The sequence below is a fragment of the Toxorhynchites rutilus genome, chromosome 1 (assembly GCF_029784135.1).
Source record: "Toxorhynchites rutilus septentrionalis strain SRP chromosome 1, ASM2978413v1, whole genome shotgun sequence".
In the NCBI taxonomy this organism is placed as follows: Eukaryota; Metazoa; Arthropoda; class Insecta; order Diptera; family Culicidae; genus Toxorhynchites; species Toxorhynchites rutilus.
In genome coordinates, this window is record NC_073744.1 from 57,307,668 (window position 1) to 57,332,633 (window position 24,966).

The 24,966-nt window shown below is 37.8% G+C and overlaps 1 protein-coding gene and 1 non-coding gene across 10 annotated transcripts in view; one reads left to right on the plus strand and one right to left on the minus strand.

Annotated features, from left to right (window-relative positions):
- LOC129777929 (mpv17-like protein) overlaps positions 1–24,966 on the plus strand; it is a 505,117-nt gene that overhangs the window by 317,926 nt on the left and 162,225 nt on the right. The window lies entirely within an intron of this gene.
- On the minus strand, positions 22,307–22,378 carry Trnat-cgu (transfer RNA threonine (anticodon CGU)). The gene has a single exon. It is a non-coding gene; the product is annotated as a tRNA-Thr (tRNA).

Here is a 24,966-nt window from a genome sequence, read left to right on the forward strand (position 1 = left end):
GGTTAACTTGAACTCCCATCAAAAATTAATGATATTACGGAAAACTATTGAACTGACAGACAAGAAAAACTCGAAAGAAAACATCAATCGATCTGACCTTCAAGAGCTAATATTAGTTGGCCATCATATTCACACTAAAATGAAAAAAAACTCAAAATTTACTCAAAACTATAACTAAAATCCTTACATCCTCCACTTCTTCTTAATAGAAGAAGATGTAAAAAACGTACGACGAAAAAATAACTCAATGTATGTTGTTCATTCCGACCTCAGAACTTTATCCGAGTAAAAAGGAATGAACGCAATATCCATCTTGAATTAACTCGAAATTTCTTCGGATATTGAAACTACTTTGGAAACTCCAAAGATTGCGTGCGTCCACCGAAGAAAAATCTTAAAGTGCGTCATCCTCAATCGTTGGCATGCTCAAACGATGAAATGGCCTGTTTCCTAACAAAATCACAAAAACAAAACTAAATAATCAATCAATCAAACATTCACGCATCCCTCGCTTACAAGCCACATTCACTCATTCACCCAATACACTCACACAATTCACTCAAGCTATTGCCAACTAAACAGTGTTTGAGAAGTAAACAAACCAGTATGGTGGTTTGGCAGTGCAGTTTTATTTTTTTTTTAATTTTTTATAAGGACACGGACGATTCCGTGTTTATGAAAAAAGCACCTTGTAGCGACATGGATCTACGAACAACAAAGCAAAGTAGAAATGGTGAGTCGTTCCAATTTTACGATGTTAAGCTTTTTCCCAGATTAGGTTCGACAGGAGGAGCGGCATCATCGATTGGATGAACATGTTGCTGGGGAAACGACCGTACAAAGGACAGGAATGACAAGGAATGGGACCAAAAAAAACTAGAAAGGACTAGGACAGTGAGGACGGAGGAATCTGGACTGGGACCAATGGAAACAAATAACGAAGGGATCTGCAAAACTACTAAGATAATTCTTGAAAACCACAACTTTACTTCACGAAGAAAGAGGCTCAGATTCACACAAGTGATCGCACCTGCTTCACTATTTAATGATCGCTCCTGCTGCTTTATGACCTTTATGTTTATGGACGACCGTCTCATATATCCCATTTATTTATTTAAGGCTCATTAGCATTTTAGCTGTAACAGAGGCGAATTTTAATCGTGTACATGTCACATGGTTATCATATCTATAATTAGCACATTACACAGTTGCCATTCGCCAGTATTCCATTACATATGGTACAATCACACTATACCATTACATATGGTACAATCACACAGTAGCCATTTAGGCGTAAGAGTTATTCTTTCTGTTCTTCCATTATCCAGTTGGACCACCGGACAGCGGAGACAGTTGATTGATCATTGTTGAGTTATTTATAGAACAGTAACCCGATGTGTCTGCAGGGCAGAGCAGTTGTATGGATGAATCGATCTTATTTCGACCGTGGATCGATCTCCATCGCTGATGATTGTTGCATGGACGTAGCTATTCTGTAACAACACAAAGATGGTCAATGAGGGCCCTGAGTTTTGAACTCACGATCGATCGCTTACTAAGCGAACGCGTAACCAATGTGGCTACGGAGACCCCCTAACCGTCTCATCGACGTAAACAAAAATTGTCTCATGATCAATTATTTAGAATTTGACCTCTGCAGAAGAATGAACAGTATCGAAATTTGTGAAAGTGATCTATTAGAGTTCTACTATATTTAAATATTCTCGTAACTTCATTAAAAGATTGTTTTAAGTTAAAGTAATGAAATAATTGCTTCAATTGATTCAAATTTCGCACATTAAGCCAGGCAATGTTAAAGTCACCAGCAATTATATTTAACTTACTGCAATCAACAACACATTTCCAAAAAAAAAACGACATTATTCTTCCTATACCAAGATCGAACGCTCATAGTGGCATGATCAGGTGTGGCATTGCGCATTTCGAAACGAGTGAATCGTTTCGAGAAAATTCGAACTCAAATCGAAATGGTTTCAGTATTATGTATATTTTTCAAGTTCATATTTTCGGTTTACTAAATTTAGAGCAAAATTTGTCTCCTAGAGAAATGTAAATTTTTTGGGTTCGTAACAAAGCTGGTCAAAGGCATGTAAAAATGGTCGAAACGAACAAAAATCACTCGTTTCGAAATGCGCAATTTCACCCCAGGTCTGTGTGTCTCGGATTAGTGGCCACACACACGCTTATGGAGACATTCCTTCTGATAAATTTCACCATTTCACCAAAATTCACGAATTGCTTGGCAAAGCAGCAATTTTTAAACGAGTTTTTCACAGAGAATTGACTTCAACGCATTCGAGACTTGCTCCCGTGGCCGAGTGGTTAGCGTCACACAATATCATGCCGAGGGTACGAGTTCGATTCCCGTTCTGGCCAGAGAATTCGGAGGATCAAAGAAATTCTTCCGACCTGCACCGGTACACGCGTATTCTCAGGATACATTCAAGGCGTGTTATTTTTCATAGAAATCTCGTCTAAGTACTAATAAAAATGACGCTAGTTAATACCTACGTTGAGACGGGGAAAGTTCTCTGGGTACGTGTGCTCCATTCAAGTAGAAGCATTCGAGACTTCTGTTCGGCAGAGTAAAATTGTGCCCAGGAAGCATTTTGTGAGTCATGTTAACGTAAGTTTCATCATCCATAATGATAGACATTTCGCGTTTGCTCTAAATTTAATTGTAATTAGCTAATTTTCTCATTGATTTTCCTGTTTAGGTATAGTATCTAGTCACAGTCATATTAAAGCTTTTCGTATAGTTTTCCAAATACACGGCCCAGACCGAGATGGACATAGATCTCCTTTATGCTCTCCTTTTTACTCTTTAGAGGCGAATGAACTGAAAAGTTTAAAACCTCTTTAATCCAACATTATCATCATTTTACTCTTAGAAAACACTTTCCAACTTCAGTTTAAAATTAGGTGTAATATTATCATGCATTTACGCAACAGCACCAGTAGCTATGCGGAAGGCGTTCGTGTAAAACAGCCTTCCATTCTAGCCGGCCTTGGTTCGATCCCCGTTGACATCATTTGGTTTTTTTTACATGATTTTTTTTTAAAACAAAACCAATCAACCATACATAGAAGTACTTGATTTGTTCTCTACAATGAAGGAATATTTAGATAATGAAAAGACTTTGAAAATTATGATTTCAGAACTATCAGCAACGACAGTAGTAGTACATCAGATCTTTCAACAAGGCCAATAAATGTTTGAAAGTTCTCTGAATATCGATTACCAAACACTCGATGACATGTTGGCAATGTTCATTCGAAAACAGTTTATTGAAAATGGTGAAAAGGAATAAATATTTTTACATACTGAAAATACAGTACAAATTAACAAAATTACGGGGCAATCAAAAATGCTCGAAAACAAGGTACTGTCCCGTTCAAAACCGTACGTCTGGTCAGTCTAGTCTGAACACAACACTGCACGCTATTTCATATGTGTGAGTAATTTTCGTCTAACTCACCTGTAGTATATGTCAAATCATGTTGACACCTCCCCATCACTCAGCTCATAGCCCTCTAACCATCGCGGCCACTCAATCGAACCTGGATATGCCTGCGTTCCAGGGTTGTCGTACGTTTGTTGTCGGCCAGATTAGCACGTTGAGCCTAGCACCGTTATTATTGCGCCTTTCATTCAGTCTGTTTCAAAGAAGCGAGAGAGTACTTAACGGGGAGCGCTTGCAAAATATCAGTGACAGTGCCAGCTCCCAAAGATATTTATTTGATTAATAAAAAGATAATCAGAAATTTCGCTAAAAGTAGTTATACATTCTGTCGAATATACACCGGGAATTTATAATGTTGAATCTTCCCGAGAACATTTTCCAATATTTTTTTTAAGTGGGTGCTACTGTCAGTGATCTAAATGTCAATTTTGAGCGAAATATGTCATTTAGTTGATTCACAGCGTCGTTAAGAACAAATTAACTTTTATTTTTGCTCGGCGATTGCTACGGCACCACTTAACGTCAAAATTTGTAAACTTTGTTTTCCAATAAAAAAAATCATATTTATCAAGTTTTAATAAAATCGAAGAGGGTCGAGTCAAAATTTGCTGTTTTTTTTAGGCTGACTACTTGGAATAACCCCCAAGCATTTTCATCTTTTGTTTTCATTCTGGAGCTGACATTTCCAATTAGTGTCAACGTTCACGTAATTGTGCGAATGACACCACCTAATCACCGTTTTTTTTATCAATTGTGGTATGTTTTATCCATTCATGTAATGTTTACGTTTTGTTCATTCGAGCATCTCGAATATGCTATTTTGTTGTTGCTTCCAGGATTACGTTTAATAATAATTTCCCCCAATGCCTCTGTTGGAATCACGAAAAGATCCACCGATCCAATAACCGTCCAATAAATAATCAATTATTTGCCAATATCCAATCAGATATCGATATTGCTTTGGATGGCACTTTTCGTTTCGTTCCCACTGCCATACTCATCCTTGCCCGTCCCGGGTCCCACAAATCGCTGTTCTCATTATTTATCAATGCTCCTGGGAGAAATATTATATATGGAGCAATACGTCATACTCCATCACATCTATCTGTTCATTTACCCTGACGCAGTGGATTTTCCGCAGTTACCCGCTATCAAATCATCGCCCACCATCATCATCAAGGCGAAATAAATAGCAAAACCCCGTCCCCCCAAAGTTGCGGTTTCCATGGCACTGGAGAAAAAAATAAAATCAAACGATTGGAAGGAAATTGGAAATGCGATGAAAACAAAAGCACCCGCTCATTTCTACCCATTTCTTCTCGCTTCTGTACGGCCATGATGACTTTTCTTTAGCCGATCCGGGAAATAAATTCCGATTTGATTGAAATCGGTGACTCTCCTCCGGCGGAGAGGACCAATGCAGGAAGTAATTAGGCTGGATTGTTTCTTTTTTATGTCTGCACTTTCCTTTCCAACGCTCCAATGGGTAATTCTGGGGTTCGTCGGAAGGGATCCATCAAATTACTGCATGGAAACGGAGCAAACATTCCGTTCGCAGCTCCGAACGTTGCCCACAAGGGTGCGCTGTTTTCCGAACGAGAGTGAGATGATCGGTCGAAGTCGAATGTAATGGAACACGTAATACGTGAAGGAGATTGGTTCGTGGTTTTGGTCCGGTTCGGGAGCGCACTCACAACAGAACTTCAATTTCGATTTCCTGTCTACTCATGGCCGGAGCTGGAGGAGCGTGAATCCGTTCGAGTGCAACCGTAGAAGTCAATAGGGGGTTACGGGCAATGATGACTAACAGGAATTATTCCACAGTCATCAAGGCTTCCCTCAGTCCGTCACTAACCGCAATGGGAATGCGAGAGAAAAACCGAAGAGTGGGCGCTTTAGATTATTTTCATAATGGAATGTTATTAGTGAAAAAGGGTACACGTGTTGGATGAATGTTCTGCATTTGCTGGATGAACCTTTGCCCTATGATGATGATGATGTTGGATTAAAGAGGCTTTAAACTTCTCAGTTCATTCGCTTCTAATTGCCCTATGATTGGATGGAACAAGTTTTCAGGAACTAGCACATACAACTTATAGTCAGCTCGATCATATATTTCATTCAACATTGCATTGTATTGTTTGCAACCCACAACAAATAGTATTTAGAAAAAATATTTGAACAGATGATTGAATCTGAACGAAATCTCATTTCACTGAAATTACAAGGATAATGTCTCAATGTCACTACTTAAGGCAGCATTCTAGTCTAGAAATTTGAAAAAAATCAATGTTTTTTCCTTCATACTTCTGTAGTTGAGACATTCAAGAATATACCCTAGAAAGAACTTTTTGATCACATTATTTACCTAGTTGTAGCCATTTTAGTGATGCGGTATCTAACCTGGTACGGCCATAACAATGAACTTCAAACGCATTTTTCTCGAAACTAATTTTTTTTAAATTGGCGTACACGATATCTCAAGTTCTACTGAACCGATTCGTATCAAATTTACATGGATACAATCTGCAAGCATCTCCTCTATCGCATGAACCTCTAAAAATAATATTTTTATTATTCATTTATTTTATCATTTTTTTAAATTTTCTTCTTGAATAGCGTTAACGTTCCCTGTGGAACTTTTGCCGTTTCGACTTATGTATTACCTAGCGTCGTTTATTATTACTTAGTTGAGATTTCATAAGCCAAATAACACGCCTTGAATGTATTCCGAGGGGCAAGCTTTAGAATACGCGTGACCACAGTGCAAGTCGAAGGAAATTTCTCTGACGAAAAATCCCCCGGCCAGAACGGGAATCGCGGGAACCCGGCATGATAATGTGAGACGCTAACCACTCGGCCACGGGTGCACGGGTTTTTTTTAATTTTATTATTTTTGAAACATCGGGAAACGTACGAAAAAACGTTTTGAACCGCATTTTCTTTTTCAAATGGCCGCTTCATGCGATAGCGGCATCTTTACTATTTCAGAATCTGTTCAATTTTATTGTTTCCGATGAACAGAAGGGCTGGAATCGTGTACGCAATGGCACATCTTTTGTTTTGAATCCCCTTAATCCATTAGCTCTTAACTATCCTAGTTATGAATATTTTTTCTCCGTTCAATTTTTTTTCTTTTATGGTTAAAAGATAGACGAACAAATAATGATACAATCTATAGTAAAAATATTCTTCGTTTTATTTTTTACGGAGCAAGAATAACGTCCGAAATTCGTGTCTCTACACTAGAATACCTCCTTGAAGGAGTTGGCATTGATCTAAAACCAAACAATTGATTGAAATATCCTGAAACACTACATAGCTGTTGGAAGTAGACTAAATCATCTGAAGATTGTTTTGTGTATTTATATTTGCATGATAGTAACAATTTATTTCAACATTATCATAAGCACCGACTTCACAACATATTCAAAACAAATGAATTAAATAGAAGTAAAACCACGATTATTACTATGCTTTGAATGTTCTATTCATTACGATTAATGTGTGCTTTCTCCAGTCTTTCCAAGAAAAAAAAACATTGACAACTTCATTCGTTGGCAAAACATTTGCCTCATCCTAGTGAAAATGTACTAACTTAATATAGGGTTGGGGGAAAAGAAATGTCGTATTTCTGATCAAAATTTGACGCTTTATTTAACACTAGCTGACCCGGCAAACTTCGTCCCGCCCAAAATTTGGTTTTTGTTATCAATACCTTCAAACATTCACATTTTCTAACTATGAGCAAGTTCATGAGTCCAATTTGCTGGAATAGTTCTTGAATTATGCATATTTATGACAGTTAACCCCCCCCCCCCCCTCAGAGATAGGGGTGGAGTGTCTATTCACCTTGGAAACATTTCGTGTCCCTTAAAACATTCGCATGACAAATTTGGCTCCATTTGCACGATTATTTTTCGAATTATGCAGAAATTTTTGTTTCATTTGTATGGCAGTTCCCCCTTAGAGAGGGGGTGGAGTGTCTCGCCACCGTAAAAAACATTTATGGCACCCTAAAACCTCCACATGCCAAATCTGGTTTCAATTGCGTGATTTATTCTCGAGTAATTCAGAAATTTGTGTTTCATTTGTATGGCAGCCCCACCTAAGAGAAGGTGGAGGAGTATCTAACCACCATAGAATCATTTATTGCACCCTAAAACCTCCACATGCAAAATTTGGTTCCATTTGCTTGATTAATTCTCAAGTAATGCAGAAATTTGAGTTTCATTTGTATGGAGAGTCTAACCACCATTGAACTATTTATTGCATCCTAATACCTCAATATGCCCGATTTGGTTTCATTTACTTGAATAATTCTCGAGTAATGCAGAAATTTGTTTTTCATTTGTATGGCTCGAGCGTTAAATGAACGAGGAAACGAGCTGGGAGTTCCTAGAGCAGCTATAGGACGATTCTGTTTCTTTCATTTGAAAGATGAGAAAATTTAATGCAGGATACAGTTGTAAAATATCAAAATTTGTGGATTTATTTAAGTAACATTTTGGAAGTAAAAACGTAAAAGTTAGTTATTTTATCCCAAAAGTGCATAATAAACTGGATTGTTTCTGTCAATGAAACTAAAACCGCTGTAACTGATCTACAAATTGTTCTTCGACACCCAACTCCTATCTTTTTTAATTTCGTTGCAATGTATCTTTAAACAATATCCGGTGAGCCTTCAGAATATTCAAAAATCACGATTTTTACTCCACTGTACTCATTTTTAACTTGAATTAACTTTCACATTGACGTTGAAATATTACATTTTCGCTTGAAATAATTCATGTTAGAAAAATTAAAAAAACAATATTTTTTAAACTGTTCATATATAGGGTTGGGGAAAACGAAATGTCGTATTTCTAATCGAAATTTGACGCTTTATTTAACATACTTAAAATTATCCAATTTAAATCAAATATGCGCCGTTTTGTTCGCAAACTTGTTGCCATTTAGAAGGCATGTTCAATATCCCCCCCCTTACACCCCCCCCCTCCCCCGTTCCTCCTTATTTGCAAAAAACTCAGACAGTCAGTTTTCGCAAGCCTCTTTTGAGTCCAACTTTGTATCACCAAGAGCGTTTTGCATGGACCGGAAGAGATGATAATCACTTGGAGCCAGGTCCGACTATACGGTGGGTGTAATAGGACATCCCATCCGAGCTCCCGTAGCTTCTGGCTGGTCATCAAAAATGTGTGAGGCTGAGCATTGTCCTGGTGGAAAACAACACCATTGCTATTGATCATTTCTGGCCGCTTCTGGAAAATCGGCTACTTCAAACGGTCAAGCTGCTCACAGTAGAGAACCGAGTTGAGGGTCTGGCCATAGTTGAGCAGCTCATAGTGGATGATTCCCTTCCAATCCCACCAAACACACAGCACCTATCTGGCCGTCAATCCGAGTTTGGCGATGGTTTGGGCCGGCTCACCACTCTTCGACCACGACTTTTTTCGCTTTAGGTTGTCGTACGATATCCACTTTTCATCACCAGTCACCATCTGCTTCAAAAATGGGTCGAGTTCGTTCCGATTCAGCAGTGCATCGCAGGCGTTGATTCGGTCTAAAAGATTTTTTTGCGTCAACTCGTGTGGCACCCATACATCCAGCTTTTTTTGGAATCCAATCTTCTACAAATGGTTCCAAACTGTTTTATGGTCTATACCCAGTTCCTGGCCAATCGAGCGAGTGCTCACATGCCGGTCTACTTGGATAATTTCAACGATTTTATCGACGATTGGCCTACCAGTACCAGGTGTATCTTCGACAGCCACTACACCAGAACGAAATCGATCAAAACAACGCTGTGCTGTGCGAATCGTTACAGTATCGAGTCCATGAACTTACGATTTTTTTCGGCCGCCTTCGTTGCAGTTTTACCTCGCAGGTATTAAAAACGTAAAATATGGCAAATTTCTTGCTTGGTGGACTCCATTTTCGACGCACTATAACTTCAGACTGAAAAAGACAATCACAACACTGTCAAAACGACACTTGTAGCACAGATTGTCGTCTTTAAATAGCCGTATAGTATGACCCGATGCGATAAGTACAACACAAGATATGTTTAAGTGTTGCCATATATTGTCAATATACGACATTTCTTTTTCCCCAACCCAATACTTATGTTCGTTTCGTTTTCAATCTCAGCCGCCTGGACAGTGTTTCTCATTTACAAAGCGAACTTTTGGGTTACTCATTCCACAACTTTATCAATGCTCGTTCTTGTCTTATGATTCACAAAATAATCACTACAAAATGCCCTACATATTTGTATGAGAAATTGACGCCTTTCAGAAGTGACAGACTAAATAAATATGTTTTACCGACACACACCACTGCATTGGAAATGCATGGGTAAACATTATTTGTAACGGGTGTTTGTCTTTGGAATTCTCTTCCCAATCATATGAGAAATCAAAAATCATTTACAACATTCAAGAAGCAATGCAAAGAATACCTGAATTAATTTCAATAATTGTTATAGTTTAATTTTTTTTTGTTTTCCTAATAATTGAATTGTATTATTGTTATTTTTTTATGTTATGTCAGTAGTAACAAGCCGTATGCTATGCAGCAATTAAAAAGATGCAAAATTTCATGCTATCTATTAAACAAATAAATAAATAAATAAATCGATTCGTCATTTGATTTGTAATTGCTTTAAAGAAGACGCATTATATAATCTCCATTATATAATCACCAACATTGAATCATGTTTCCAAATGCCACTATTTTGCATCGTGATAAACCATGTAATTAATGTCACTTGTCATTTTGTTACTTCATCCGGATTTCCATTATTTTATGTTCCCCGGAATCGTAGCAACGGTTGCGACCAGTATGACTCATTTAATTCCGGAGAATTTCGTATTCATTACAGCATTAGACTCCTAGCTTGACTGTTCGTTGAGGAAGAAAAGTAGGACCCTCATGGGTTGGTGCATGCAAACGGCAATCAACGCGAACCTGCTGGACTCATCAGTCCTGCAGAAGATGGAAATACATGTCCGTTCGTTCGTTTGCCAGGTGTGACAAAATGTTCGCACTGACGGCAGACGGTACGTTTTCCCCCGGAAGTCATCCGAGCAAAAGGGCACACGAAGCGTACCGAAAACGACGTAAAACTTTCGACATCAGAGCGGAACGAATGGACGTAATAAACATAGTCAGCAGCGTAGAATCCCAAAGTGAAGGTTACAACTTTTCTCCGGAAGCACCCTACATTAGGCGATTTACTGTGACAACATAAATTAGGGGCAATATTGTATTGCCGAAGTTCGGCTGGAATGTTGCTTCACGTAATCTACGGCTTGCGGGGTATTTTTAATACCTTCACACAGGAATGAAATTCAATAATCAATGTTGCTGTATGGGTAGTTTTTCCTGAGTCATATACACGAACATAACATTGATTACCAAATTTCATTCTTGCCTAAACCTATTATGCGAAACATTTGCTATCGCACAGTTTCATGATGTGGTAACTAAGCTCGAAACGTTGCCTCTCATTTCCGGCATATTTTCAGGATAGAACCAAGGAATTATTCCAACAGTTACGCCAACATGTGACGAGCCAACTTGTCCAAATATGGAACGGTCAAGGGGGTTCTCCCACGGTGACAAAAAAAAACGTTGAGCACTTGAGCCAATCCGCATGATTCATGGTCCGAAAATGTCTAATGCCATAAATTCGCCCGAAACTTTGCCGACCCCACGCTGAGGGTATCTGAGCAAACGAAAAATAAAAATTTCACAAAAAAAGTATCACCCAGAAAGCCCTCGGATTGCGTTCAGCCCGAAAAACAGAACAACCATAAATAAAGCGAAGCAGCAAAAAATATATATATATGAGAAAAGTAATTAAATTTTCTCACTGTCACCGTGATGTGACTAATTGCTTCTGCAGAAACGACAGACATAAATACATGGCTTTGGAGTGCCCCTTCGGGCGAAGCGAGAAAATGTCATCCGGCGGTTGAAACGCGCTGGGCCACAGCATGTCTTCAAGTATGTGGGGAATGTACGTATGTGCAATGACTTTTTAATAATTTCTACTCGAGACTTGGCTCGCCTTACGGGGCGCTATTAAATATACTTACCTACATACTTTTTCCCCGATTGCCATTTCTCGCCACCATTCATTCGAGAGGGCGACGTAACCGACGCGTAATGAAAGAAACAGAACGTTCCGGGACTTGGGACGGCTCGCCGGAGCTCCAGGGCCAGGGAAGGAAAACGGGAATATTAAAATTAACGACAAAATAATATAAATGTCATAATTACCGGCTCGAAATTGCTCCCTCGCGCGCGAGCGAAACGGCTCTCATGTGCGTGAGTTAAAAAGGAGAATGGCGGGATAACTGTTGAAAACAGAAAACAGGAATAAAAACTTCAAAGTGTTATAGGAAAACAATTTGGATGCAGAGTGAAATGAACAAAAAATAATAATATATCACATCGAGGAACAGAGGGTCGGTGTAATATTGGTGTAATTATTGGCGCTTTAATGGCGACTGAATACCTGTTGTGACGAAAAAGGTTTTGATAGAGTACAGGTCGGACTCGATTATATACAGACTCGATTATATGTGATTCTATTATATACAATTTTGGACTCGATTATATACAGTTTGGAAAAAAATATATTTTTTTGTAATTCAAATACGGCTTATTTGAAGAAGAAACGTAACTTTTCAACGTTAAGGTGAAGTTTAAGTGGCTATTACATGTACAGTGGGGTAAAAATCGTGATTTTTGAAGATTTTGCTTGAATTTTCACCAGGAATTGTTTATATCGATATTGCAGCCAAATTAAGAAAGATAGAAGTTGGGCGTCAAAGAACGAAGTGTAGTGCGGTTAAAGAACTTCAATTTAATTGATAGAAACAATCAAATTTAATGTAAATTTTCAGGATAAAATTAATAATAACACATTAAAAATTATTAACTTTGAAGTTTCACTTCACTTCCAAAATGTTATTAAAATCCACCAATTTAGTTGTTCCACTACTATATCCTGTACTAAATTTTCTCATCTTCTAAATGAAAGCATCAGAATCGTCTTCCGTAGCGTACTTTTTAATGTAGAGTTTGAGGCAACAGAGTCCAAAACAAATAAAAAGTTCTATAACTCTGTCATTGTTGAAATTCGAACATATGCGTAGGAGGATTTTTTTCTTCAAACATGATCGTCTATCACCTCCTGAGATAATCTGAATAAATTTATTTTTGCCATGTGAGAAAGGTTTGTTCTGACTTTAAGTGGATGAATAAAAAATAAAATTCCTCTTTTATTATCAAAAAACGAAAAAAAAATGCAAAAAAAACAAGTTAAAAAAAATTTTTTTTTGGCTCGATTATATACAGTGAAAAGAATTCAAAAATGGAATATAATCGAGTCCGCACTGTATATGAAACATTGGTTAATGATTAATCGGAAGCCGTGCACTTGTTGTCTAGTCCATTGCACACTCAGTCCTAGCACTCCTGGCACTGCCGGTGAATGGCTTCCCAATTTCGGCGACTGTTCCCCGTCATCTGCATAACTTTTATATACAGTGACGTCTCGATAATATCACTGGGTGTTTTTATCACGTCTCGTTTTTATCACTCTCGAATTTATTACTGAAAATGTTTCGCTTTTATCACGTTTTTCGAAAAATGAAAAATTATATGAAAAGTTCAATCTGCCGTTAAATTATTGAACAAAAAATGAAATTTGAGCATAAAAAGTTGATCGGTCTGGGCCTAGGGGTACGGACGGGATTTTGACATAAGACTGTGATTATATGTAGTAATTGCTTTTGAATTGAGTTTTTTTGTTGTTCAAAATCTGTAATTTTGATACATCAAATGGAAGCCCAGAAAAAAACGGTTTCCTGTATGAGTTGTATATTTTACGGTTTAGATTATATAACGTGGTAGAATCCGGAACCACATTCTGTTCAAAAATGTAAACAAAAATACTATTAAAGCCATTACTACCCTTTCTTCTGTTTATTCAATTATGCAGAAAGAGACAAGGAGTCATCATTTATCATTTTTAAACATAAGTCTAAAAAGTTAATATCTACATAAACATAATTCTAAGCAAATAAAACTATGACTACAGAAATATCTTCTTCTTGAATGGCGTTAACGTTCCCTGTGGAACTTTTGCCGTCTCAACGTATGCATTAACTAGCGTCATTTATTAATACTTAGTTGAGATTTCTTAAGCCAAATAACACGCCTAGAATGTATTCCGAGGGGCAAGCTCTAGAATACGCGTGACCACAGTGCAAGTCAAAGGAATTTTTTTCTTTGACGAAAAATCCCCCGGCCAGAACGGGAATCGAACCCGAACACCCGGCATGATGACTACAGAAATACATCATATATTAGGCTGTCAAAAAAGTCCTGCAGTATTTCCGCGAGGTGTCGTTGTAAGCGCGTAGTTCTAGTTGTATCCATTGTATCGAGTCATACTATAGCTTGTTGGAAAGGTATTTTTGCGCGGTATAATATAGTCCTTGACAGTGTTTTGTTTGGTTAAGTCGTTCGTGAGTTATAGTGTCGCAAATATGGAGCAAAATAAAGAGAAAATCCGACATATTTTACAGTACTACTATGACAAAGGTAAAAATGCATCTCAAGCTGCCAATAAAATTTGTGCAGTTTATGGTGCAGTTTCTGAAGCGGATGGTGACTGGCGATGAAAAGTGGGTCACTTACGACAACGTGAAGCGCAAACGGTCGTGGTCGAAGCCCGCTGAAGCGGCTCAGATGGTGGCCAAGCCCTCATTAACGGCCAGGAAGGTTCTGCTGTGTGTTTGGTGGGATTGTCAAGGAATAATATATTATGAGCTGCTTCCCTATGGCCAAACGCTCAATTCGGACCTGTACTGCCAACAACTGGACCGCTTGAAGGTAGCACTCATGAAGAAGAGGACATCTTTGATAAACAGAGGCCGCATTGTCTTCCATCAGGACAACGCCAGTCCACACACTTCTTTGGTGACGCGCCAGAAGCTCCGGGAGCTCGGATGGGAGGTTCTTTTGCATCCGCCGTATAGTCCGGACCTTGCACCAAGTGACTACCACCTGTTTTTGTCCATGGCGAACGAGCTAGGTAGTCAGAAGTTAGCCACAAAAGAGGCCTGTGAAAATTGGCTATCCGAGTTTTTTGCCAATAAGGAAGCGAGCTTCTATAACAGGGGTATTATGAAGTTGACATCTCGTTGGGAACAAATCATCGAACAAAACGGTGCATATTTGACTTAAAACAGATGATTGTAACTAATTTTATGAACAAATGAAAATTCAAAAAAAAATACCGCAGGACTTTTTTGACAGCCTAATATATAAACAGCATTTTCTCCTTCGTTGCCACGTTGTCCGGAAGATTGTTTTCAGGGGGTTGTAAAGACTTCATAGCCAGGTGATGAATATTGAGTATCCTATGGCCATGAATGCTCTCTTGGGAAGTTCGTGTGGCTTCTGTAGTGAACTGATCACATTGAGTGCTAAATTCCGCTTATGTATAGGAAAGGAAAAGGAGATTGAGCTAGTGCATTCGAGGAATTGAAGCGAGCTTCTAAGGAAGACACATAGGGGAAGTGGGGGCATAGTGGTCACCCTAAGGAACATGCCCATTTCCAGCGTCCACATACCGCTACAATTCCCGCTTTTCTTAGAATATTATAGTCCAACTCATTTTTCTTCAAGATAGCATACGGCTTTTACTATAAAAATTCAAAATAGTACATTTTTCATCATTAGAAAAAAAGGTGAAAAATCATTTTTTTTTTTTTTTGCTTGGAGGTAAAGTGGTCACCTAGTGGGGACAAAGTGGTCACTCGCACATATCAAGCTAAATGTGACAGATTTATGCGTTTTTTTCGTCCAAATTAGTTCAAATCATATTTGATATAGTAGGTTCATGTATGAAATAAGCTTAGTCTATTCACCTAGAGTCTCAATTTAAATTTTCTGATGCATACAAAAACGTTGTAAGCAACACATAACGTTCCGTAAAATGAGGTTTGGTTTAATTGGAGTGGCATATTTTTCCAGCCACAGCCACAAAAGCCACAAGCCACAAAAGGAAACTCTTCAAGAGCTGAATGTGATGAGGTATACGAGGGTCACTATTCATATTTCAGGAATAGGAACAAAAACAAATAGTTAAGCTGCGAATATATTTTTATTGTTTTTCAAAGTACTCGCCACGATGATCGATACACTTTTGCATGCGCTTAAACCAATTTTCAAAGCATTTATTCCAATCGACACGAGCCTTTTTTTTTTGAGCGATTGTCAAATTATGTGGGATCCAACGTGAACATAATTTTCGCACAACTAAGTGTTCATGTAAAATCGCATATATGCTGGTGGAACTAATGCTTAGGGATGCCTCAATCTCACAATAGGTTACATGACGATCTTGCTTAATCATTTCGTGCACAGCATCGATGTTTTCTGGCACTACAGTCGATTTTGGACGACCTTCACGAAACTCGTCGGACAGCGAACTACGACCACGATTGAATTTACTATACCAGCGATACACAGTGGTTTTTGATGGAGCTTCATCGCCAAAAGTCAAATTAAGTTGATTGACGCACTCTTGTTGTGATAATCCACGTCGAAAGTCGAAAAAAATCATCGCACGAAAATGTTCACGATTCAGTTCCATTTTTTTGCCGAGACCAAACTTTCAACTAAATATAAAATAAACAAATAGCGTCCGTATGACAAAATGTTCTGAGTACGTATATTGTCAAAAATGTCAAACTTTACGATGGAACCGTCAGATGGACTCACATGACATCAGTGTTGCCAATTCCCGAAATATAAACAGTGACCCTCGTATTAGCTTTAATAAACATAACATTGTAAGTCGTTATGGACATATGACCACTTTGCCAAACATCGAAATAATTTCTATGTTACATAATCGCTGAGATTCAACAAAATATCTACTCACCTCTTCTAGAATATGTGAATAGTCGTCCAAACTGATGATTTGTCCAACATATAAGATTGAATAAACTAAATTTCACGAGAAATTCCTTAGATACCATGCGCATAGAACTACGGCCGGATGGCTATGTGGGAGCAATTTCTGTTCTTATTTATATTTTGACTTGTGACAGTACTGCCACAAGCAGGTGAACACTTTGCGCCCCATGACCAATTTGCCCCCACTACCCCTATGGGGAACATAATATTAAAATCGGTAACTACTCAAGCTATCAGAATCTGATATGCGTGAGTATACCCTTCTAAATCAACAGCCAGTTAAATTCATTCATTTCATTAACTTAACCAAACTATATGCTGGATATTATGACATCCTGGACCACAATTACAAAAATTGTTAGTAACAAGACCTACACGATAAAGACGTGAATTGAGCCCGCATTGATTGAACTTTGGGGATAATAGAATAAAACCATCTTCTAAGATCATCTCTCAATTGATTCTGGCAACTTATAATGCCTGTTTGTCCGAAACTGGAGAAAAACTCCTGATACGCATCGTTTCACATAGTGAGCTAACGTCGAAATGCAGGCAAAAAGATTGCTCGTTGTGTCGGGGAGGAAAGCGACTGGTTAGTGCAATCGAAAAAAGATACCCGTTTTAATCGTTAAATTGTTAATTTTTTTCTATATTTCTTGTTCGTATTTCAAGTAAAAAAAAAGCTGGATAAATTTCCTGTCTAATGGTATAAAACACAACATATGCCGCAATAATGATTTGGAGTAATATGTGTTTGAAAACTCTTAATGAATTGTTACATTTTTCGTAGAGTGACCCCCCTATATATCAATCATAGACATAGTCCTATGTCAAAAATTTTTTGAGCATTCATACCGCCTATCGTAATTAGTCGTATTCATGGGAAAATCTCTTACTGATGGATTTGTAGCGTATACCACATATTTTTTTGAAAGCTTGAAAGCATATTATTTTCATAAGCTCAGAAACAAAATCTATGAATAATTCTGAGAATCTTTTTCTTCGATTGTGTAAAATGAGATGCATGAGCTATGCCGTTTCCCAGTTTGAGCCGTGGAAGAGACAGTCATACTTTTTTTTTTGTAATAGATTTATTTCTGTGTAGTTGTCACTAGGCACTAGGCGATATAAGCAAATGAAATAAAAAATGCAAATCACAAAACCGCTCAACAATTCAGTATACACCGTATGACAGTCACAAGAATGCTAAAGTAGAAGGATTAATTTGTGAAACTGTATATTTTAACTATAAGCACTATAAGAATTATTAAATATGCTGCTAAATGTAGAATTGTTTCAATGTTCAAATTAATTGATGGTATACATACTATAATTTCTTCAATGAAAATACAGCAAGCTAGAAATGACTGTATACGGCTGTGGTGATTGATAGTATCTGCGCCGTTTAAGTTCAGCGACTCTTGTCTTAATTTGAAAGTTTGTGCAATGGATAATTTCAAAGAACATTTTTTTCAATTACTTGAAGACTTATGATTTGATCGTTGACCGGGTATATAATTGCAACGAATCTGCCTTGTTATTCAAAATGATTACCAGATAAACGTTAACTCATTTGGAGAGAAAAAGGCGTCGCATGAAAACCGGATGATTTTCATGTTACATTTTTTCAGGAACTCATAAACATCCATTGATGATAATTGGAAAATCGAAGAACCCTCGATGATTCAAAGCGGAAACTATTTCTTGAATGCTTCTAAAATCTGTTTGCTCTGGGAGTTCCCGAGAAAGACTACAACCTAAGGGCGTTCCGATAATAGATAACTGCATTGCGCACCATTGCTTGTGAGGATGAAATTTCCTTAATTACACTGTCAAAAAAAACTAGAAAGGGCAGACAATGCCACTGTACTTCTGAAAAAAAAAAGAGACCTGATGATGAGGGTGAAACATAGAGAACCATCGCTAAAATGCTAGTACGATCTGACAATTTACATGGCAAGCCTAGGAAAACCTCACCAAGAACAGGACATCGTATAGTACTTCTGACAAAAGTGTCGTCTAGAACAATTTACTCCCAAATTGACAACATCATACGTGCAAGAACAGTTCATTGGCGATTAGAATAAGCAAAACTACCCGGGCAAGTCGCTAGGAAAGTGCCACTATTGAAAAAGAACAATTTGCAGATAAGGAAACATTTTGCTTCAAGACATCGTATCTGGCAAGGAGGAGAAGATACGAAAAAGTGGCGGAACGGACCTGCAGGAGAAACATTTCATCCTCGCTTCACGAAGAAAACTGTGAAACATGATGGTGGCAATATCATGGATTCGGGTTGTTTTTCCTGATATGGGGTGAGTCCTATATTCCAAAATAAATGCTGTCGATTACCATGCAATTATGGAGGAGGTAATGCTTCCTTACGCAGAGGAAAATATGCATCTCAAATAGCTTTTCCAACAAGATAACGACTCCAAACATACATCGAAGCTGCTAAAATCTTAGTTTGATACTAATAAAGCATCAGATCTTTCTTGGTCAAGCCAGTCTTCAGATCTAAACTTGATAGAAAACCTCTGGAATGAGTTGGAGATAAAGTTATCAGGGCAGTAACATGTCACATATTGGTAGACTATATGCCCAGAAGAGTGCATAAAGTGATTCAGAATAATGTTGGTTATACTAGATAATAAATTAGTTTTGAGCGAAAGAAAACTGGTTTTTAATAATAACCACCATGGAATCATTTATTGCACCGTAAAATCTCCACAATTTTCCTTTCGAGAAAAAATTAGAAATGTCAATCATGCTAAATTCATAAATACTGGACAAGGCACTGGAAAAAAATAACATTCAACGATCTAGCAGTTTGAATATTGGCAGCACGTCAACCGAAATCACAAAATCTCGGAAGCAATTTTATGTGGTCCAGAACAAATATGTATTAGGTTAATGAATACCGAATTTATGTATCCACGTTATTTATGATTACTGATCGTGGTAACCGGACCTCGAAGAAGGAAGAATATTTCACACACAATTTTTCGACAGCCTAATAATCGGTATAGTGAATGATCCATCAGAAAAGGATGAAGATACCGATGTTGGGAAAGATCAAGATGAAGAAAAAGAAAAGAATAGTTACAATAATCAACCGGAAATATCAGCTCTGAAAAACAGAATGCAATTCATGCAAAACTTCAATTCAAATTTTGAATAATACGATAGAATGGGAAGAACAAAATAACTTAAATTTAGCTACAATGTCTTTCACACAATGTCTTCGAGAAAACGAAAGAAATTGCTGTGAGAAAAGCACTGCATCTATAGTTTCGTTATATCATGATACGAGGGTCACTATTTATATTTCGGGAATTGGCAACACTGATGTCATGTGAGTCCATCTGACGATTCCATCGTAAAGTTTGACATTTTTGACAATATACGTACTCAGAACATTTTGTCATACGGACGCTATTTGTTTATTTTATATTTAGTTGAAAGTTTGGTCTCGGCAAAAAAATGGAACTGAATCGTGAACATTTTCGTGCGATGATTTTTCACGACTTTCGACGTGGATTATCACAACAAGAGTGCGTCAATCAACTTAATTTGACTTTTGGCGATGTAGCTCCATCAAAAACCACTGTGTATCGCTGGTATAGTGAATTCAATCGTGGTCGTAGTTCGCTGTCCGACGAGTTTCGTGAAGGTCATCCAAAATCGACTGTAATGCCAGAAAACATCGATGCTGTGCACGAAATGATTAAGCAAGATCGTCATGTAACCTATTGTGAGATTGAGGCATCCCTAAGCATTAGTTCCACCAGCATATATGCGATTTTACATGTACACTTAGTTGTGTGAAAATTATGTTCACGTTGGATCCCACATAATTTGACAATCGCTCAAAAAAAAGGCTCGTGTCGATTGGAATAAATGCTTTGAAAATTGGTTTAAGCGCATGCAAAAGTGTATCGATCATCGTGGCGAGTACTTTGAAAAACAATAAAAATATATTCGCAGCTTAACTATTTGTTTTTGTTCCTATTCCCGAAATATAAATAGTGACCCTCGTATACTGTGTTGTTTTAAGTATCCATGTGATGAATATTGCAAAAAATGTTTAACTATAAATTTTGCATGTTGCACGGAAAATAATGTTTAAATCATACATATTGGAAGGAAATAAATATTTATCGTTTAAGGGGGTATTCTAGTGTAGAGACACGAATTTCGGACGTTTTCTCGAGCTCCGTAAAAATAAAAAACAAAGACTATTTTCACTATCCATCATATCATTATTTGTTCATCTATCTTTTAACAATAAAACAAACATATAATGGAGAAAAAATATTCATAACTAGAATACATAGTTAAGAGCTGATGAAGTGAGGGGGTTCAAAAAAAGTTGTGCCATGGCGTACACGATTCCAGTCCTTCTGAATATCTGACACAATAAAATCGTACAGATTCTGAATCAGTAAAGATGCCGCTATCGCATGAACCTCGGACATGTCGAAAACATCTTTTTTCACAAAATGACGGCCATTTGAAAAACGTTTTTTCTTACGTTTCCCGATTTTTTTAAATAGTAAAATTTTAAAAATAATATTTTTTAGAGGTTCATGCGATAGAGAGATGCCTACAGATTGTATCCATATAAATTCGACATGAATCGGTTCAGTAGAACTTGAGATATCGTGTACGCCAGTTTGAAAAAACTAGTTTCGAGAAAAACGCGTTTGAAGTTCATTGTTATAGCCATACCAGGTTAGGTACCGCATCACTAAAATGGTTCTAACTCAGTGTATAATAGGATTTTCGATAAGTCCTTTCTAGGGTGTATTCTTGAAACTACAAAAAATTTTGATTTATTTCAAATTTCTTGACTAGAATACTGCTTTAATAAAAATATCTGTTTCGAATATATCACGTTTCCATTTTATCACGCGACGCTTTTTTTGAGCGTGATATAATCGAGACGTCACTGTACATTATTGGACAAACCATTTGCAACTAATTATGCACAATCATAAGCTGTGTAATTAATCTTCTTAAATGACATTTACGTTCCCAATGGAGCTTTTGCCGCCTCAACGTACGTTTCAACTTGCGTCATTTATTGATACTTAGTTGAGTTTTCTTATGTCAAATAACACGCCTTGAATGTGTTCCAAATGGCAAGCTCTAGAATACGCGTGACCACAGTGAAAATCAGAAGAAATTTTTTGCCGTTCTTCGATCTCCATTTGAGTTCAGAAATCTTCGATTTTTTCGATTTGAGTTCAGAAATTGTATTGACCAGTCCACTACCATCATTGAACCATTGTTTAACCCTTCATCGGTGTACGAAATCGTATCTTGTTGAAAATAATCTTATCGGCACATTCCACTCTGCATGGGGCAACAACATAACATCTTTAAGGATGTCATAATACCTTTAACCTTTAGAGTACGGAGTGGGGGACCTAAAGGACTAAGATTAGTATTTCTTCAACAACTTCTCGTGTAATGCACAAATTTGTGCTTAATTTGTATGGAAGCCCCCTTTTAGAAAGGGAAAAGGAACGTCAAATCACTATAGAAACATTTTTTACCTCCGCTTGCCAAATTTGGCTCCATTTGCGTTTATTTATTCCTTCTGTTCTCCAAAAATTATCTGCTGGAACTCAATTTATGTTCTATCGAATACTTGCAACGCATTCGTTCAGAAATTTGCTTTTAAGCTGATATAATTTTTTTAATCATTGAAATGCTACTCTGAAATAAAATTTATGATTCGATCGTGTTTAAACCAAAAACAACGATTTTTTAAGATCTACGCGCATTTTCAAAAAGTTGAACATCATTATTGCCTCCTGTGAGGTTTGAACTCACGACCGCTGGTTTACGAGACCAGCGCTCTACCACTGAGCTAAAGAGGCGTGCGTTCCGTTAGGGAGAATAAGCTATCTATAGACACTACCCCGAAGATACAGACGAGAGAGACAGAGCAGAAAAAGAAGAAGCGAAACGATAATCGGCACTTCATTCTAGACACAGCATAAAAAATACATAAATAAATAACAGACATAAGCACCAGGCTGTATTTGGATTACCCACATTGCCCCTTATCTGGGTTGCGTCGTTTTCAAAGGTTCCGACCCCGCTGCTTGGCGTTTCGAATTGGATCTGATGTTTACTTTACTCCGTTTCGCTTCCCTCCCCGTTTGTCTTCCGTACATATTATGCTATTTATATTCACGTGAAACTGTGTCAAGAACACACCAGATGGGAGAGATCCGCCAACGAATAGAGCCAAAATTTTCATCAATCACTCCCTCTCTTCGATAGTTTGCTAGGTTCGAGGAGTCAACATCTAAGAATGATTTATCGTGTTACATCCATCCGCCGCTGTTAGTGATATTTTTTTGAAGAAACACAGGCAAATGCTCGTACAACACGACTGAAGTACACCAGCATCGAGGATCCGTATCAATAATCCATTGACAAGTTACCAGGCTGTTTGGTTCTTGATTTTCACGCGGAGCACTAATGAATGATAAGCACGAGCCCCTTCAAGCGTCACCAGATCTCACAGCAGTGTTCAAATAAAACACCGCTTTCAACGACTAACTGGTACCAGGAGCCAAGTGTGATGCCAAGGTGAGTGAGGGAGCGGGGGATAGGTGTTCAGTCATCAATTTCATGCTTAAGCACACTGTTTCGCAAATGACAGGTTTCGTTTGCCGCTTAGTCGCCATGAATATGCCAACTCCGAGCGTATGTACAACATACATAACCGAGGAAGCACGCTCCAGACTCTTAGCCTCGATTCAATTTGCCAGCGTGTACACATACTGACATACTTACTGGCAGAGTTCCGTTCGCCCCCCCAAAGTCACGCGCCTCGCATTAAATTTATGGACTTAGTTTCATGGATCCAAGGGAGTATTGAAAAACTTCAGTTACGCTCCGTGCCGATAGGCCGAGTCAGTGGATAGTGGGAAATGTGACGATGGCATTCGAATTTTATCGATTTCGATTCATTCACTAATGTTATGGTCACTGACCTCAAACAATGGGATTCATGTTGCAGCAAAAACATTTCTAAAATTTCACTCTTCAATATAGTCCGGTAAACTGTTCAAAATCCCATGTAAACCCCCTCCTCTATTTTGCGATCGATCAGATGGTACTGTGATTAAAGGTGCTGAACGAGTACTCTCGAAGAGAGGGGATTGTTCTGTGGGAGGGGCGGGTTTATCGCGGTGTACACGCTAAATCAATTATAATCGGTCGTAATTTATTATCGTTAAACCATAAATTATTTTCCAACTTGTGAAATTAATCCAGGTATTTATCGAAGCGATGCGTGGTATTCTCGATAGCTATCTCTCACCTGTCTCTGGTTAGACGTTTATTGGACATTCGAGCGATTCAAGAGGCGTGCTGGGACGGCACGTGAGGGATTAACAGTATAAAAATGTAAAATATTTTCCGCATATGTAAGGGCGGAACTTAATAGAATTGATTCTATCTAGATGAATCATAACTAACTTATTTAAAAAAATCGGATATGAAACCGGAATAAAAACTATTAATTGGTAAGAAACTGGTAATATAGCTTTCCAGCTTGAATGTCTCCCATCAAATGTAATTGAATCAAGGTCGCAAAAAAAACCTTTGATGTTCTTTGATGTTGGCTCTGTTATTACCTATGGCACACCTCAGTACGTCAGTATGCTCGGACGTATTCAGACTGAGGCGTGCTGTTTGTCCATGGTCTTTTTGCGAGTGATAAACAGTACAATGCGGTTCCTTGTTCTAAGTGATTTTTCCTCTGGTATTTCAATCATCTGTTTAGATTGGAGTCAATATATTCTTTCTTCATCGGGTCTTCGTAACATAAGGGTTTGTCATAAAGACAATTGAGCCCTTTAAATCTAGGATAAGATCAGACAATAGGGGGTCTTTTACGGACCAAATTTCTGTCATTCGTTCTGATTTCTGATTGGCTGATTTCGATAACTTTTGTAAACAAAGTCGATTTTTTTTAGTGTTGCCAATGGATGGAATAAATGGAATAAAAAGAACGGCAAAACACTTATTTGTCAATTTAGCTTCGTTAGGTCCCTAATGCGATTTCATATTTCGGAATATACTTTCCATTGCTAAGAAGAAATGGAAAGTCTCATCATTCACTATGCAGATGGGAGAGTTGTTAGCTCTAGCTCGTAGATATTAAAAAAGAGATGGTTGATACCATCCAGGTTGTATTTTGTCGACTAACAATTGTTCCACTGCTGACATGTTCTTTTCCGCTGACTTATTTTGATGATGTAAAGAGCTATATAGAACAACGAATTTCATTCTGTTCTGTCGAGGAAAGTTTTCGCTTCATCGACGGTGTACTCATAGTCGAATTCAATATTCATGTCATCCACATTATCACTAAAATAAGATGAAGTTGAAATTCGATATGATGTCAAGGCTGCTTCACTGTCCATCAATTTTTGGGCTGAACATTATT